The sequence below is a fragment of the Dermacentor variabilis genome, chromosome 1 (assembly GCF_050947875.1).
Source record: "Dermacentor variabilis isolate Ectoservices chromosome 1, ASM5094787v1, whole genome shotgun sequence".
NCBI classification, from domain to species: domain Eukaryota; kingdom Metazoa; phylum Arthropoda; class Arachnida; order Ixodida; family Ixodidae; genus Dermacentor; species Dermacentor variabilis.
In genome coordinates this window covers 232,096,800-232,102,977 of record NC_134568.1, presented here as the reverse complement: position 1 = coordinate 232,102,977, position 6,178 = coordinate 232,096,800, and the positions used below count along the sequence as shown (strand labels likewise).

General features: G+C 49.5%; 4 non-coding genes across 4 annotated transcripts; all 4 read left to right on the top strand.

The window, feature by feature from the left end:
* Nucleotides 1–4,957: 4,957 nt before the first annotated feature.
* TRNAC-GCA (transfer RNA cysteine (anticodon GCA)) lies at nucleotides 4,958–5,029 on the top strand. Its single transcript has one exon. It is a non-coding gene; the product is annotated as a tRNA-Cys (tRNA).
* Nucleotides 5,030–5,104: 75 nt separating this feature from the next.
* On the top strand, nucleotides 5,105–5,176 carry TRNAC-GCA (transfer RNA cysteine (anticodon GCA)). The gene has a single exon. It is a non-coding gene; the product is annotated as a tRNA-Cys (tRNA).
* Nucleotides 5,177–5,251: 75 nt separating this feature from the next.
* On the top strand, nucleotides 5,252–5,322 carry TRNAC-GCA (transfer RNA cysteine (anticodon GCA)). The gene has a single exon. It is a non-coding gene; the product is annotated as a tRNA-Cys (tRNA).
* Nucleotides 5,323–5,396: 74 nt separating this feature from the next.
* Nucleotides 5,397–5,468, top strand: TRNAC-GCA (transfer RNA cysteine (anticodon GCA)). The gene has a single exon. It is a non-coding gene; the product is annotated as a tRNA-Cys (tRNA).
* The last annotated feature ends 710 nt before the right edge of the window (nucleotides 5,469–6,178 follow it).

Here is a 6,178-nt window from a genome sequence, read left to right as displayed (position 1 = left end):
TTATTTTATAGCAATTATTGGCGGGCACTTTTCGTTCGGAGCTCTTATTCGGGGGCATAGCTCAGTCATTCTGCTTCCGGCTCCCGAGCTGAACGGATCGCGGGATCATGGGCTCCAATGGAGCGGCATATGCGGCTGTTAGCCGCGGCAACAGGCTTTCGACGGAAGAAGATAAAGATTACCAGATAATTTTGCCTCGCCTACCTACAGGACGTATTGTTTTGAACACAGTTTTTTTGCACGGCGACGCTCGTGTTCGCCCGTTTCGTGTAGAAGATTTTCGAGACGCGCTTCAAGCTGTTGGTATGCTCTCTGGCGTCGTCGCCCTTGGAGCATACCAAATCAACCATGTATGGGCGGTGACGATGAAGACAGCCGAGGCTGCCGAAAAGCTGGCGGCCCTGAAGGAGCTGCAGGTGAAGGGGCGTCGCTGCCTGGTCATCGACCTCAAGGAACAACAGGTGAAGCTTCGTATCCACTGGCTTCTGCATGGGGTGGACGACGAAGACGTCAAGACCGCGCTGGCCTCCTTCGGCAAGGTGACGGAAGTGACCCGGGAGCGCTGGCGAGTGGATGGCGTTTCCGACAAGGGCTCGACGACCCGAGCAGTGCTGCTGCAGCTGAAGGAAGGAATGAAAGTCGACGACCTGCCCCACCAGATCCGCGTCGCCGGCGAGCTTGCGCTGGTGGTAGCCCCAGGACGTCCCATGCAGTGCCTGCGCTGCCGAGGCTCTGGCCACGTTCGTCGTGAATGCAAGGTTCCCCGTTGCTCGCGGTGCAGGCTTTTTGGACACAACGACGCGGACTGTGTGCGTTCATACGCAGTAGCCGCGGGTTCGGCGGAGAGCGAGCCGTCGACGTTAGACCATGCAATGGACGTGACCGAGGCGGAGGAAGCGGCCACGGGAGCTGGAAACGGCAAAGTGGCGGCAGAAACCGGCGCGACGACCAAGCAAGCCGAAGGAGGAAGGAATATCCCTCCCCCCAAAGAACCAGCAGCTACAGTCGAGAGCGTGAAGACGGCCCCGCATGAAAATGAGAGCCACCAGCCAGGTACGGATGCAACGCAGGCAGAGGCGGACGACAACGCGACCCCTGCTAGCGCCCGCGTCGAATCCGTCTCGGCACCGGTCAAGAGATCCCTGCAGCACGAGGAGAAAGTCGACGGAAAGGCCGGCGGTGACTCCGAGGCACCACCCGCTAAGACGCTACCTGGAAGGCGCTCCACCCTCAAGCCTAAGCCGAACCTGGAGACTGACCGTAGGCTTACCCCGAAGCCGACCAAAGAGGAACCCGGGCGACGGCCGCCGGATGGCCACGGAGGCGTCTAGCGGTCAGCTAGACGTTAAGGTGAGCACCATGCTCCGGGCCTTCTCCCCTCCGGTTTTCACCAATAATGGCTACCAACCCGTCGCTTAGCCTCGGCACGCTAAACGTTCGAGGTCTGGCCGCCAAAAGGAAACAGAGTCAGGTTTACAGACTACTAGTGGACCACGACCTCGACGTTTTAGCCGTGCAAGAAACCAAGGTAGACGGCGAGGAGGAGACCGGGAGCATGGTGCAAAGGTTCACGTATAACTACTATACGGTAGTGAGCCACGCCTTAGGGACTTCGGCAGGGTGTGTGCTGTTCGTGAGGAAGCTCCCTGGTCTTGTTATAGATGGTTACTTCTCCTGTACTTCTGGTCGACTTGTCTTTTGTGACTTCAGCTATTGTAATGTCCAATGGCGCGTGTTTTGCATTTATGCGCCTAATACAGTGCAAGAGAGGGCAAATTTCTTTTTGAGTTTAAAGCATCATTTACATGTGCAAAAAATGATAGCCTGTGTAGGCGACTTCAACTGCGTATTGAAAGCTGAGGATAGGTCTACGCGTCGCGTGGTTTGTGACAAAAGTAGTGATATCCTGGCGCAGATCACACACGAATTCGAATTAGAAGATATCGCAGAATGTTTTCGCGGTCACGGAGACGTAAGCTACACTCACTTTCAGGGCACAAGTCACGCACGCTTAGACCGTATCTATCTTTCATATGATTTAGTTGAAAAATGCCAGTGCTACACAGTTACGGCCATATCATATTCTGACCACTGCCTGGTAAAATGCACGGTGGGCAGGAAGAAAGAACGAAACAAGTTCGTCTGGGAACTGTGGAAATTGAATGCAGAGCTGTTACGGGATGAAACTTTTAACGAAAATGTAGTGGCTACTCTGAATTCTTTTGGAACAGACAGTTCTACGAAATTTGGTGAGGAATGGGAGTTGCTGAAGCAAAGCATTAAATTGAAGGCAATCGAAAGAAGTAGCGTACTGCGATATGAACAAAAGGCCAGAGAAAAGGATTTAACAACATTGCTAGAAAAATTTGCGAAGCTTGAATGCATGCAACCTGGCGCCTATCAACAAGATATGCGCGCCGTTAAGAAGAAGCTCGAGGTATTCGACGAAGATCGCTTCCGAGGTGCGCTAGTGCGCGCCAGAGCAGAAAGGCTATCATGCGGGGAAACGCCAACGAAAAGAGCACTGGGGTTAGAAAAAAAGCACTCGAGACGTAAGCAGATTGAGGCTATCGAATATGAAGGGGTGGTATTAACGGATAACAATAATATAGGGCGTGCTTTCTTTGAGCATTACAAAGAACTTTTTACATTCAGGCCTGTCAACATGCACGATTTCAAGAAATTATTTTTGCAACGAATCCCACAGCTGTCGAGTGAGGTTAAAGAAACCTTAGAACGACCATTAACAGAACATGAAGTGATGAAAGCCATCGAAGACCTGAATCCTGGGAAGTCGCCAGGTCCAGACGGTCTTTGTGCCGCATGGTACAAATCGTTCAAAAGCCACCTAGCTCCTATCTTAACAGCAGTTTTCAAGGAAGCATATGAACTGAAAATACTTCCACCATCCTTTGGCCAGTCCCATACAGTACTAATACCGAAAACAGAAGAGACCGAAAAGCTCAAGCAACTTTCCTCCTACAGACCCATAGCGCTTACTAACTGCGACTACAAAATATTGATGAAGGTGTTGGCACGACGGGTCCAGTCAGTTATTCAGGAAGTAGTCGGCCCACACCAGACGTGTGGTATTCGTGGAAGAACCATTTTCACTAACATCCATAAAATGAAGTGTGTGCTGGAGTGTTGTGACGCCATGTGCGATGCAGTAGCCATCCTCCAGCTAGACTTGGAGAAGGCGTTTGATTGTGTTTCTCACGACATATTGCTTACCATCCTTGAACACGTTAATTTTGGCCACATAATCACTGAAGGGGTGACCATGGCGTACCGGAGCTGCTATACCAGACTTATAGTTAATCAGATGTTGGGGGCCCCCATTAACGTGAAGCGCTCCGTTCGCCAGGGTTGTCCACTCAGTCCACTCCTGTTTTGTGTCTACATAGAAACGCGATGTCTGGCCATCATTGAAAATGAATGTATTAAGGGGTTTAGTCTTCAATCAGCAGAAGTGAAGCTACTGGCATACGCTGACGATGTGGCTGTGTGCTGTAAGGACAAACAAAGTTTATTGAATACTGTTAATATCGTCAAAAAGTTTGGTAACGTCACTAACAGCTACGTTAACAGGCAGAAATGTTTGGGGTTTTGGCATGGAAGATGGGCGTCTACACCAGACCACTTTTCGAACGTAAACTGGGTCACGACGCCAGTTAAGTACCTTGGAGCACCCCTTGATGCCTACAAGGACAGTAGCGAGTACTGGAAGGAGCGGACAAAACAACTAAAAGAAAAAGCCGACCGATGGAACGCCTGTTACTTGTCAATATTCGCGAGAGCTACAGCGTGCAACATGTTTCTCGTGACAAAGATCTGGTACGTAATGCAGGTACTACAGTGCTCTCGTATTAATGTGCAGAAACTGCACCGCGTGTTCGCTGTATTCGTGTGGGCATCAAGCTGGGAGCGATGTAGCCGAGATAATCTCTTCCGGCGCGTGAAGGATGGTGGTCTGGGGTTGGCGCACCTCTTCTTGCGTCAACTGGTGAATAGATTCTCCTTCTTTCGAGATACAAACGACCCATTTCTGCGCACGGTGATCCAAATGAGGCTGTCAAGATCACTTCCCGAATTCGTTGTAGGTACGGAAATAATGCCAGGACCAGTCCGTGGTTTCTTTCGGGAAATAGTTCAGAGTGTTTCCTTTTTGCGTGTTCGTTTTTCAAGTACATATTTGTGGAGTGTAAAACGGAAAAAGTTATATCGTGATTTATGTGACAGTGTTTTGCTGGTACCTATGTACAGAGCCCCGTACAGTGGAGGCCCAGGCCTAGATGTATTGAAAAGGGTGAAGAAGATGCCAGTTCAACCAGCCACTAAATCGTTCTTTTTTAAATTACACACTGGTACTGTACCTGTTAAAATCTTCCTTGAACAACGTGGGTTCTACATGCCATGGGGAACCCACTGCCTTAAATGTAAAAAAACAGAAAGCATAGATCACGTCTTCATCCACTGTTGGGAAGGGGTCTTTTTCTGGGACGTGCTACAAAGGACTCTAAAAAAGGAGCTACCTATAGATCCCCACGGAATCAGGTTTCTGCCAGTATATGACGACGAAGGTTTCCCGTACGACCTGATCATGCTTACGGGCCTCCACAGTTTATGGCGCGCAAGAATGGCGGGTTACCATTGTGACCCGGATGCCCGAACGGCGCGTCTGTACTTTTGTGAATCCATGCAACGGTATGTGGAAGTGATGAAGATGCAACAGCCTGTTCCTGAGTGGCTGTCGAGGGTTGAACCCCTTACAGCACTAAAGGAATTTTAATCCGACAACGTCGTGCCACAGTAGCGGACGGCAGCGAATGTAAATATTACTGTTCCTTGTTCCGTTTGTGTATTCATCCCTTTTTGCTTCTTTGGTCCTTGTTTATATCATTTAGGAATTTGTGTTGTGTTATGTCGAGTACTGGCAATAAAGAAAAAAAAAAAAAGGGGCATAGCTCAGTGGTAGAGCATTCGACTGCAGATCGAGAGGTCCCCGGTTCAAACCCGGGTGCCCCCTTTTCAGCTTTTTTTCTATTCTCCACCTATTTTATAGCAATTGTTGGCGGGCACTTCTCGTTCGGAGCTCTTCTTCGGGGGCATAGCTCAGTGGTTGAGCATTCGACTGCAGATCGAGAGGTCCCCGGTTCAAACCCGGGTGCCCCCTTTACAACTTTTTTTCTATTCTCCACTTATTTTATAGCAATTATTGGCGGGCACTTTTCGTTCGGAGCTCTCATTCGGGGGCATAGCTCAGTGGTAGAGATTCGACTGCAGATCGAGAGGTCCCCGGTTCAAACCCGGGTGCCCCCTTTACAGCTTTTTTTCTATTCTCCACTTATTTATAGCAATTATTGGCGGGCACTTCTCGTTCGGAGCTCTTATTCGGGGGCATAGCTCAGTGGTTGAGCATTCGACTGCAGATCGAGAGGTCCCCGGTTCAAACCCGGGTGCCCCCTTTACAGCTTTTTTTTTGTTCTCCACTTATTTTATAGCAATTATTGGCGGGCACTTCTCGTTCGGAGCTCTTCTTCGGGGGCATAGCTCAGTAGGAAACAGAGTCAGGTTTACAGACTACTAGTGGACCACGACCTCGACGTTTTAGCCGTGCAAGAAACCAAGGTAGACGGCGAGGAGGAGACCGGGAGCATGGTGCAAAGATTCACGTATAACTACTATACGGTAGTGAGCCACGCCTTAGGGACTTCGGCAGGGTGTGTGCTGTTCGTGAGGAAGCTCCCTGGTCTTGTTATAGATGGTTACTTCTCCTGTACTTCTGGTCGACTTGTCTTTTGTGACTTCAGCTATTGTAATGTCCAATGGCGCGTGTTTTGCATTTATGCGCCTAATACTGTGCAAGAGAGGGCAAATTTCTTTTTGAGTTTAAAGCATCATTTACATGTGCAAAAAATGATAGCCTGTGTAGGCGACTTCAACTGCGTATTGAAAGCTGAGGATAGGTCTACGCGTCGCGTGGTTTGTGACAAAAGTAGTGATATCCTGGCGCAGATCACACACGAATTCGAATTAGAAGATATCGCAAAATGTTTTCGCGGTCACGGAGACGTAAGCTACACTCACTTTCAGGGCACAAGTCACGCACGCTTAGACCGTATCTATCTTTCATATGATTTAGTTGAAAAATGCCAGTGCTACACAGTTACGGCCA